Source organism: Orbicella franksi, chromosome 11, assembly GCF_964199315.1.
Source record: "Orbicella franksi chromosome 11, jaOrbFran1.1, whole genome shotgun sequence".
In the NCBI taxonomy this organism is placed as follows: Eukaryota; Metazoa; Cnidaria; class Anthozoa; order Scleractinia; family Merulinidae; genus Orbicella; species Orbicella franksi.
In genome coordinates this window covers 8,814,816-8,827,215 of record NC_138155.1, presented here as the reverse complement: position 1 = coordinate 8,827,215, position 12,400 = coordinate 8,814,816, and the positions used below count along the sequence as shown (strand labels likewise).

The window sequence follows — 12,400 nt, the reverse complement described above, 5'->3', positions numbered from 1 at the left end:
TAGCGTCGATTCTTCTTCTTGCTTAATTGTCACCCTTCTTGTTTGTGAGATTTCAGTGGTAAGTAAAATCAGCAACCTGGGCCCCGTTTCTCGAAGGTCCCAAAAAGTTTTCATACCCGAAAAGCCGTAGCAAAATCTCAAACCTTATGACTACAGAGCTGTTTTTTTTCTTTTCTTTTCTTTTCACCTATTCTTAATACGAACAGAGTTCCCTTCATACAAAAAGTTTCAGGAGTATACACCTCTATGTCTTTGATTAAATACTGATTAACTAAAAATGGCTTTTCGGGGCCCGAAAACTTTCCGGGGTTTTCGAGAAACGGGCCCCTGGTTATAAAGTTTATCCTTATCTTTATTTCGAATTTTTCCCTCAATAGACATGCATTTACCTAATACATTCTGATAATGTAGGATATCATTTTTTTAAACACAAAGATCAGATCTCCCCTGCCGCTTGGAGAACTACTAAAGTGTCAAATTCTCAAAATCCAGTAGTTTAGCTAAGTGCTACAGTTTTTACTTACATTATGTTACCTTAGAAAATCATAATGTCGAGGCTTTCATCATACAACTTTGATCTGCGATATTTCATTTTTACATCCCTGTTTCTTTCGTTTTGTTTTAATGGTGTATTTCTCTTCAATGATACAAAGAATTACTTCCTAGTTTCTTTTCTCCTTATCCCACCACCCCTCCCCCCTTCCAAACCCCTACTCCGCCCTTGCCGGCTAGCCTTGTGTCGAATATATCCTCGTTTTCTACCTCTTTTTTCCCGCTTCTCCACATTTCCATTAAGACGACCTTGTACTACAGTCGTTTTGGATGTAGGAGCATAATTAAGCTCAATCGCCACATCCCAGCTAGTCAGTTCTTCAGCCTTCTCTTCATTTGCTGCCGCTACATTAAGACTTGCTAATCTCATTGACCGTTTCCTTCTTAACTGCGCTAGATACGAATTTTCACTTCTCGTCATTCTTTCGCACTGCTCTCTTGTTTCTGCCCTCAAGTTCTGCTTTAAAGAAACCGCCTTGACGTACTTGTTACTGTATTGTCGTTGAAGAATTGTGCCATTTGTCAGGCATAAGCGACTCACTTGCTCTTTCTTCCGGCGAAAAGCTGCCAGGTCATCATAAAAACCTGTACCTTCCTTTTTATTTTGTGCCAAAATGTTTGGTTAACGTACTGGAGTAATAACTCATCGGCTGCGTTCCATCGCTTGATATTGTCTTTAACTTGGTCGCTCAATCCCACAGCTCTCTCTTTGTCTTGTCTCTCGTTAGATTTAAAATAAAGATTATCATCCAATTCCCAGCAAAGCAAGCGTTTTAGCGGAACGACTGACTCATCGAAGTAATCTGTGATCATAACCAAGCCAAACTCCTTATCCAAAAATGCAATGTAATTGTTGATAGCTGTAACATTCTGGTGAAATTTGTAGGCCAATCCTAAATCGAATGACATGGGATTTCGGGCCAAGCGCGTAGATGCTGTTTTGAAAAAGTCTTCAAATTCGATACCAGTGCTAAGGAATGTTTCTAAAGCATTTCTGGGATCTCTGCCGAATCCATAAATTTCGCCCAAACCCATATAGTTAAAAACCGACCCGTACTGGTCAACAGGGTTTCGGAGAATTGTCACGTCGGCTTTGGAAAGAGATGATTCATCGGTTTTTGATTGTACCTGGTGTGACTGCAAAGAAAATTCAGTCGAGGTCTCTCTAAAGGCAATGAAAAAGACACCTGAAAGCGACGAGGCCAGCCAATCAGCGTGTCTTGACCAAGCACAAAGGTAAGATTCCGTGAGTCGCCATAACGGAAAAAGATATTGGCGATTGAGGTGGAACCTGTTTTGTGCGTCTTGAGAAAGAGGACGTGTTGTATGGGAGAGCACGTGTTTGCACTTGTTCCACCGCTGTTTGTGTTTGCTACTGTTTCTTGTTGCCTGTTAAAACAAAATAAACTTGGTTGAAGAATTTATAGTTTTTAATGTTTGTCAGTAAATACTTAAAAAGATTTTTTAAAATAGTTTTTAATTCTACCTCTGTTGGGTTGATGAAAGTCCTCTAAACCACCAATTCAATATTGGACCAATATAGATTTGTTTGATAGATGTATAAATATTTTTAATATAATAAGTCACATTTTTCTCGCGGTTTGTCTGGTTCTCGCCTATGATCTATTAGAGGTCAGACGACGCGCCATTGACGTCATCATTACAAAGTTTTTTTCCCCCTGTGTTCTAAAATGGTGGAAACTTAATTTGAAGACTTAGATAATATTTTATGTGACTGGGTGAACGATAAGCTACAAAAGAATCTTGTCGAGGCATTGAACAGGTACGAGAAGCAGGAAGAAGAAAGAAAAAGCTGTTTCTTTTTTAGAAAATGACTCAGAAAAAAATACTCGAGCAGTCGTCGGGAGTCGAGCGAGACTAAATTAAACACAAAATTGGTCTTAAAAAATAACTTTAAGGTAAGAAACCATTGCTTTGTCTCGAATTTTTAATTTCTTCAAAAAATTCTAGCACATGTGAAAATATCATTTTTGATAACATGTTCGGAAAATCGCCTCAAACGTCGTTATGTACTGTGATTATGTTTGTGATTATGTATTGTGTTACATGGTCGCTTAATTCACGAAGGCGAAGTGAACATTGGTGAACATTCACTGAGACGAAGTCGAGACGAATATTCACCAATATTCACTGAACCTGAGCCGAATAGTTTTTTTACGTATGATTTCACACCTAAAAAGGAGAATAACGGACTAAAAACATAAAAACTGAGACGCAATTGCTCATGCAGCCGTAGTTTTATTCATAATAATAATCTTACATGTACATCGATTGTGAATTAATTCACTCGTCGAGTTCGGCGGTAAGCCAAACGAGTGAAACACTGCGAAAAATAAATTCATCTGGCACCTTTGTTTCATCGTTGATGACTTCATTCACAGTTGTCATCATCTAAAAATAAGTAACTTTAGTTTGAAGAAAAATAAATTTCAGCGATCAATGTAACCACTGCTGGTTTACGATTCTTCATAATGCCTTGAATACGACTTCCTAGAAGGATTTTTGGTCGAATGGCGGCAGCATTCATTTTGAAAATGCTCCATCCTTTCAAATATGTACAATTATTAAATTCTCAGCCTCGGATAATGCAATTCTAGCTTTCTGATTGGTTCACTGGATCACGGTTACCAGCCATTATACCAAGTTTTGTCGACAAAAAAATGGATGACAAAAAAGCAGATTCGGTGAGCCATCTACAGATGAAATACAGGAAATTATGGACAATGCCGTCCCAGTAAGAACAAAAAAGCCACAAAGTTCGAGATTAGATTAATTTAACGGTACGTATACGTTAAGTTTCTCTTAAAAGCTGCAAAATTAAAATATGACCGTCGAGATTTTACGCATTCATGAAGATTATCTAACAAAAACAATGTTTACCTTAACAGAATGGCTTGCTAGTCCTGGTGGCCCCAAATTTTTGAAACCGATATAAGAAATGTCAAAAGAAGAACTGAATGTTTGTTTGAAGTGGTTTTACACGTCTGCGAGGGAGAAAGACGACACCTATTTGCAAAAGTTCATTGATTAAATCCATTAGAGCCGCCAGTTGATCATTTTCTTCGCTCGCCGCTGCACAACAAACCGTTTTCCATTATCGCAGACCAGGCAAATAAATTATTAGAGCATATGCATTTATAAAAGGCCTCAGGAAAACAGGCATCATTACCGGCGTAGTCCATAAGAAAACAATTTCCAATGAGCAGATGAGGAAACTGTTCGACTTAAGCAAGCTCGGATCGGCCGAGAGCAAAAATCCCGCACAGCTACAGAGGACGACCTAGTTTCATCTCGGTCTCTATTTTGGCCGACGAGGACGAGAGAATAACGACAGCTAGCGCCAACAATTCTTTCCTTGCGAAAAACACCTCGAGGAGTTGAGTGTTTTGAGCTGAACCGAAGAAAGCCCGGTTCTTTACCACCCACGAAAAACCATCAGGGTAGCCTCGGAGATTCTGAAGATGAATCTGACACTAAGATAGTTTTTGTCCCTGACTCTGAATCTGCAGAATCTGGCCAACAATGAGCTCCACACGTACAGTTCGAATTGCCAAGGCTTTCAAAGCAAGGGAATCCTGAAAGAGGTCTTGTCGAGAATAATTTTGTCACATGGCGATCAAAGGTTTCCGCAGCATCAACGGCAATGCGGAAATGCACAATTATTCGGCTCTTCTCCATGACTGGAACTTGAACGCTTTGCAAGCTTTCTGATCAGGGTTACATCTCCTTCATTTGATAGACGTTCCTTGAATTCTACTTCACTGCGATTTTATGCAGCAAATTCGCTTGCTTCGGTTTTAAATTTTTCATTCAACTAATTTTACAAACGGCGCGCATGTCATGTGATTTCCCACTTGTTGTTGTTTTTGCCACGTCGACTTCCGGTCGTTTTGAAAAGCTAAAATCCAATAAAATTAAGCTATAATTTCCAAGAATACAAACGCACCGAATTTAATAAAACAATTATTCCATTCGCGCTTGTTGGATATGAGATTGGTTATAGCCAACGCGCGCTCATGGAATAATTGTTAAATATCCCGGACTTGGAGTGATGTCTTCCGAATAAATGAACTCATTCAGCAACTGTCCGTCATGTTTACTTGACGAGATAACAAAGATGGCAAGCTGAATAATCACCGCTTGGCGCAGTTAATATAACGTCATATAAGAACTCGCTCGACCAATCAGATCGCTGGAAACTCTTAGTGCAGCTTTTAATTTACATTAATTTGCGTATTTGCGAAAATGATCATCGATGTTATTGGGCGTTTTGAACTGAGATGTCTCAAGTAGGTTAAGACTTGTTCTCCTCACTTCCATTATTGCAATCGCTACAGAAGACGTAATTGATTCCTGGGACTTCGTTGGCTGACCAGCTTCCATAATGGCGGTTCCCCCCTCCTTGGCCCCATATCCAAGATGCCTACAGAATTGGCCACGATGGCTTCTTTCTTACATTCAGTTGTCATGCAGCTGTTTAATTTGACTTCCAACTTGTTTGGAAATAATTCAGGGGCTACTCTCTACAGTTGACTAAACTCAAAGGTGCACATATTTTCAGGTTAGAGGTATTATAAACTTAACAGGGCAGAGATTAATTTATTACATTCATTTATCCAATCAACCTACAAACCTCAGAACTCAGTTCACTTGGTTACGTAAACAAAAGTATATTACTGAATTTATCAGGCCACGTGGAAGACGATGCTTTTTAGTTCCCAAAATCCTGACCTTCAAAGCAAGGCTACATGTGGAACCTTTGCTGTCAAAATGTTGTTTTTGGTGTCCCTCGGAACACCCACCATGTTAGTGCCCCTCGGAAGGGAACCGACATGGCGACTCCATACAAAGCTCTATAAATTTGGATGAAACACTTTTCCGAAAAAGGCGCGAATGAAAAGACTGACCACACAGACGTAAATCTTGGCAAGGTTATTTAGTTTTCAATCGTCTATCATATCCCAGATTCTTGTTGTAATTTATCAAATGGTTATGATTTTTATTTTTGACGACGTGACAGTGCAAACCGCCAACAGAAACTTAATAGACCCTATTTATAAATGGCTGTCAATTTAAAGTTATTTTGTATGCATTTAAATTACTAGCCCGACTAATCTCGTTCGAGAGTAAATATTCTTTTAAATTATCGACTCAAAAAGAGATTACTTGGGCTTATTTTAATACGTACTAAAGAATTTTTATTTTGCAGCAAGCTTCCCGTCGAAGCAGCTCAATTTTGTACGCCACACATGTACACATTGCGGACCTACTTTTGTAACAGTTAAAACAGGGGAAAATGCAGTTCGGTATTCAATTTACTAGTGTCTATTTTTTGGGACTGGCAAAAGTTATATACACGGCTTTCACGTTTAACAGTAAATGGGGTATACACGCTTAGAAAACTTGCAACGGAACACCGTGTTAACCGAACAATTTAACATATATTATTATATGCAATATTGTGATATACGCTGAACACTGATAACTTCAGCACAACAATTTCTTTAACGTGGATACGACAAGAAGTTTAATTGTATCTATAACGAAATTCTCGATCGTGATTGATTCTCCGCGCGCCTGGTGGCCACGTAATCGGCGCGCGATCACGTGAGTGTCCAACTACAGGTATCCAATTTTAACTTTTTTGTAATTGGACACCTGTAATTTGATACCCACGTGACTCGCACTTCAATTGCGCTCGCTTTAATGGCTTTCTTTGCGATGTTTCCTACAGTTTTAAAAACTTATGAAACGCGCTACATACGTTTTTGCTCAAAACAAGTTCTCAAAAGACATTTTTGATTCCGAAATTTGTTATAGACACAATTAATTAGTAATTGGACCTCGTGTCTTTCAATTCAGGGAGTATTCAAGCTCGTAATTTCAAATCGGCCTCGCGCTCCGCGCTCGTCCGAGTTTTAAATTACTCGCGCGATTACTCCCTAAATTGTACTCCACTCGGTCCAATTACTATTATTTATCTTGCTTGATCAATAATTTCGATACAAAAAAAAAGAAGCGGTTTGAATTGATTGGATATAATTCAGCTACAAGTATCAATTTCTTGGCCTAAGAGTCAGCAGCTGGAAGGTTCTCATATTACCAGCAATTAATGTCACAGACTGTATTTGTTTAGGTATAAGTCATTCTATCATTTTTGAATTCACAATTAGCCGCTAGCTGTAATTTGCAATTTGGAAGGCGCGCGATCATATTGATCGTCTTAGGGCTCTTGGTTGGAAAACCAAGAGACAAGAATTATTTCACCTTTAATTAACTTCCAGGGAAAATTTGACCTCATCGTCAAAGAAGGGTTTCAGTGGCTTGGGCCATGGAAAACAAACATTTAACAGTTGATTTTGAACGATCTGACTACGCACCGTAAACTTGAAGTTGACATCTAAGAAACGCATTGACAGAGTTTTTTTGATTAAGATGAAAAAATATAATGGTCACTTACTTTTCTGTCCCCATACGATAGCGCTGTGTTTTCCAAAGATAGCCAAGTTCGTAAGTAAAAGACGCGATAAACAGAAGACCTGTCGCGCACGTGGCTAAAGCAAGAAGACTTCTCAAAGGAGTGAATCGACTCAGCTGCAAGGTCCCGGCATGACCGAACGGCATTACTGCGAAATTACGCTGAGGAATGGAGGGCTTTGTCCTGTTGCGAGGGGTAAGGTTGGAAAGTGTAACCGCTTGAAGAGCGAACACCGAACCATCTGGTCATGATAACGATGGCCTTGATACCGACCGATGGTTTATGATGATTGATAACTCGTCAAACCAAACTTTGACGGGTAGACGGTTTGCCATTAACTAATGAGACATAGAGGAATGGTTATGAAACGCGAAAAAGTTTTGTTGTTGTATATTTTCGTTCGCTTTTTTTAGTCTTGACCGTAAACAAAACACAATAGTTGTTTACTTCTGACAGTGGAACTAACCAATAGAAATCTTTTGATTACGTAATCCATGCATAGTGAATGAGTGCAAATCAAAAGATTGTGCACGCGTCGTGGATCTTCCAACATAAATCTTGGCATCTTTGTTTGCTCCTCTGATGTTTGTGGGGCTTCATAACCATGGATTCCTCTCAATTAACTATGATTAAACTCATTTTCACATAAAAAGTACCGCGCACGAGAGACTTGTACGATGGCCCAGAAGGCTCAGAGTTCTGTTGTGATTTTTCGGTTGGAAGAAAGAGACTGGAACTTAACATAAGGGAACTGAGACAGGCGAGTGTTTTTCTCCCGCCATTTTAGAAGGCGGCAAAGTTGTCCTCTAGTTTGAGTTTGGCAGTGCTTGGCGTTTTAAACGATGGATACTATAATAAGGCAAACCGTCCGAGAGGAAATAACACGTCAGGGTGAATCTGCCTCTACGAGTTCTAAAGCAGCGACCCGTGAACCAAACCAAGGAACGGTAAGCCTACTGTCTGGATTGCTCGACCGCATCAGAGGTCAGTCAAGAGGGAAAAAAAGAAAGACCAATAAAGAACATCGAATCCAAGTTCGCTGGATTCATTACGACAAGAAGTCAGAAGTTTTTGTTCCTGTTCGTCAGAAGAATGGTGGCGCAAATCGGTTCGTTGCTTATATTGCGTCGGAACCTCCCACAGTTGAAGAACTGAAGCAAAAAGCCACTGCAATGTTTTTCCCTGACGGGAAAAGTGTTTTCGCTGGCTCTGTTGACGACATGCTCCTAGATATTTGCGACACAACCCAAACGGCCATTATTCGATTTCCTGGTGAAGTAACTATTGAAAGGTATTTAAAGGAAAATGGACTCTATCCGTCGACAACTTACCTCTATCTAAGATTACAGCGCCAAGACACATTCTTTTCACAACTTAAAGCAGACGAGGAAAATTTTCAACGGCCAGTCAACCTGAATACTTCGTAGGTAGCATCAGATGCTGATAAGCGCGTTGTTTGTTTATTATGTAGCCCTACGTATTTGGAAGGTGAAGAATGCATTCGATGTGAGCAGAACAGAGAATATGAGTTTTCTAGGATCGCTGATGGGGGGAATCCATATACTACAGAAATCCCAGAAACACCAGAAAACCCAGTTTTGCTAACTATGGATGAAACAAGATTTAGGCGGGTAGCCTTACTATCAAATGGTGGGGCTGAAACAGAGGGAGAAGGATCGAATAGCAATGTGGCTGTTGAAACCAGTTACCCAAGGCTTACAAATGAAGAGAATTGCAGTCGTGATGAAGGCTCTGTAGAGCAGGATTCTCCATGTCCCTCTTCATCAAGACATCTTCCAGAGAGAGTTCTCACAGTTCAAGGATCGTGCATAAGTACTGAATTTATCGAACGTTTTAAAGACCCAAGTGTAATGAACTGTAATATTAATTTTAAAGTGACAAATGAAAAGGGCGAGTTTGAACAAAATGTGGGTGTTGGGGTAATTTGTGAAGTGTGCACTTTATTCTGGAGTGACTTTTCTATCTCCATGACTATAGGAGAGAGAGAAAGGGTTCCCTTTGTTAGACATAACCACTTTGTTGAGGAGTTTGAGGCTGTGGAGAGAATTTTAGTTTAAGGGTTTGCGTCTGTCCCCTATTTTCCCACCTTTTTGTCAAAGGTTTTTTTATGCTACTGCCTCTTTGGCAACCAAGTTCCAGATTCCATGTTTGTTGATTCATTTACAGTGGAGGAAGAGTTCATTGTAGATATTATAAGGAAGAATCATCTTCCAGATGATGATGAATTTACTGATTTTCTTGAAAGATTCAAGTGTAGAATTGTGGTTACCACTGAAAACTTTAGCCAAGTAATTCCTGAAATTTCCAAGCAGGAACTAGTTCAGAAACCACATCTCATGATTTCATCTTTGCAACCTTTTGTACAGCAGTTGAAACAGTATCCCCAGTTCCAAAATATTTCAGCCGTTGAGGGCTGAAATAGATAGTCTTAAACCTACAACGAAAAAGGTGCTATCTTGTCTCACCTCAAATCTACAAAGTGAAGGAGAGAGAGATGCATTTAAATTTTTTCAGCGATTTGTAATAGGTCTGGAGATGCCAAAACTCCTACAGTTTTTGCGATTTACAACAGCTATGGATATTATGATTGACAAGAAGATAGAAGTAAGTGCGAGGGCTTGAGTGCAAGACCCATTGCCCACACCTGTGGGCCCCTTTTGGAAATTCCATCCACACATGCTAACTTTGTGGAATTGAGGGAAAACGTCATGAACATTCTTAATCGGGACAACTGGGAAAAGGATATTATATGAAAGAAACTCTATTGGCCTAGGTTATTGATCAATGTTTTTCTGTTACAAACTAACTGTCGAAGGGTTGAATCATGCCCTGTAAATAACAGGCTATTTAATTAAAATGCACAAAATCGGTGTCTGAAATGACCTAGAATCTCCATTTTTTGTGTGTTCTCAACTAAGTACTGTTGCAGTTTTAACTAAGACAGCCTCAGAACCAGAGGTCTGTGTCAGCAGCCGTGTTTTCAAGCTGGGAAGAATGTTGTGTTAGTCTGTTGTATTTTAGGTAGAAGTTCTGATTTCAGGGAGAGATTGGGGGTCTTGGGAGGAGGTGATTTTGTGCAAGAAAAATTTTAAAATGCTGAGATTTCGGGCTAAGGAAAGTAGCATGCATTGAACATTTTGTTAAGATCCAAGACAATTTTTTTTAATTGTCAAAGTTTACTTTAAGTTGTTGACATAATAAGTGTTTGAGTTCTAGCTTTTGTCAGTTCCAGTTCACACACCAACCCAGTTATGTACGTATTTAGCCTTTCTGTCGAGGAAAGGGTTGTTGTTATTCATCGGGCGAGTAGCTGTTCCATCAGTGGTCCGCTGTTGTACCGTTCTCCGTGTTTTTTTGATCGTGGGCATCCATGCTTCAGGAATGTCAATTACGCTATCCCTGTTGATGTTCTTAGGGTGAAGTCTTATGTGAATAGCTTCCTTGATCCTACGTGTGTACCAGTGAGGATCTCGATCAATAAACTTGACCTCATTCGAGATAGGATAGTGGCCGGTCTCGTGGGTGTGTTCAGAAACGGCGGAGGTCTGGGTTTGGGCGAGTCGTATATCCCGGTCGTGTTCTTTGATCCTCTCCTGCATAGATCTCCCTGTTTCCTCGATGTAGACTATGCCGCACTCACAGGGAATCCTGTAGACAACACCATCTTGTTTAGCCGGGTTGAGGTGTCCTTTGGTCGCACTAAGTGTGACCGAAGTGTCGTGTCGGACTTAAAGACGGTGCGAATGCCTTGTTGTTCTAGGCAGCGGCGGAGAGACTCCGAAACTCCTTGGACCTAAGGTAAAACGGTGGTGGATTTAAATTCCGCGACGGGCTCTCTTCTTGGGGTTGTTTGTGCCTGAAGAAGACTAGCAGTAAGCAGTCAAAACGTCGCGGTCTACATCTCAAGTGACTACATCGTGAGACAAACGATAATACACTTTATTATTAGCCTTTCTCTTCAACTGTTGTAGTTTAATGTGACAATCGATCAAAACTTTAAATAGTTAAATGTAGTCAAATTACGAGAGGGAAGCTTTGTTATCTGTTTCATGCAAATGATATCAAATTAAACCTGGTTTAGATCGTCGAAGTTTAGAAAATAATGTGCGAAATGACAAAAATTAACACCCTGGGACGGGTTGTTAACCTACGATTAAAAATTCACCGAAGTATTAATTTTCTTTCGTTAGAAATGTTTTTTCATTGCTCATGTTTTGTGTAGTTTGAGATCACTCAATATAAGCCGGAAATCAACCTTACACAAAAGTTACAGAACTAAAAAACATAATTCTCGCTTATACTGGGTTAGCTTAATCTGGCTTTGAACAACAAATAACTTTGCGCGGCCCAATCAAACGAAAAAACAAAGTAAAGCAGAACTAACTTAGCGAGTTAAACTAATACACATTGTAAATTATAGCAAAGTCCTTCCTAGTTCCTGTTGAGCCATCATGGTAGAAATCTCTATGAGCGCACGGCCGTGCGTTTATAACATGACGTGTGCAGTTTCATTTTAGCTGCAAACTTTCCGTGGAGTTAAAATGCGAGTTCCTTTTATCTAAGCTTCGGCAAAGTGAGCATCATTCTGAATAATACAAACCCTACTTCGAGCCTTTGAATTTTGCCAAGATGTTGACTAAAGCTAAGATGTTCACTAAAACTCGAGTGTTTTGACTTTGTTTGCATACATTTTCTTAATAATTATATCGAAGAAGCAAATTCTGCATTGACAATTTTAGAAACCAGACAAGGCGTTTTCGTTAATTATTGCTCCACTGATTTTGGCGCGTATTTAACCAGGCATTGGGATAATTTGTTTTCCGTCACCGTGCAATGAGAACTTTGAAGTCAACCACAAACAAAACATGTTTTAGCGCCCAAGTTGTTGTTGTCGCTATGTTATAAAAAAAAGGTTCATGGTTTTAGCTGTGCATGTGTCGAGTTATGGATATACTTGGGAAGTTTGAAGAGCACTCAAGAAGCTAGAGTTGCTCTTAGCTGCGCCTCGAGCAACTCTTACGCTTCTCTCCTGCTCTCCAAACTTCCCGCAAGCATCCATAACTCGATATACGCACGCTAAGCATGGAGCAATTCTTAACTACCAAACAGACAAACAAACAAAGAAAAAAAAAATAAGCAAGCAAAAGACTGAGGCTTTTTGCTTCAGTCTTTGATCGTGGCTAAAAACTGCATGCACAATACCGGGCCACTTTTAAAGGTGCATACATGCATATTTAGTGGCTCGCTTGGTTCGGCAGTAAAAAAAAAGAACCGGGAATAATCTAATGATATGCGTTAAGTCCTATGTCTACCTATTTAGTGGCTAGT

General features: G+C 39.8%; 1 pseudogene; it reads right to left on the bottom strand.

Moving 5' to 3' along the window:
• Positions 1 to 655: 655 nt before the first annotated feature.
• On the bottom strand, positions 656 to 2,961 carry LOC145503313 (galactose-3-O-sulfotransferase 2-like; annotated as a pseudogene).
• Between the last annotated feature and the right edge of the window lie 9,439 nt (positions 2,962 to 12,400).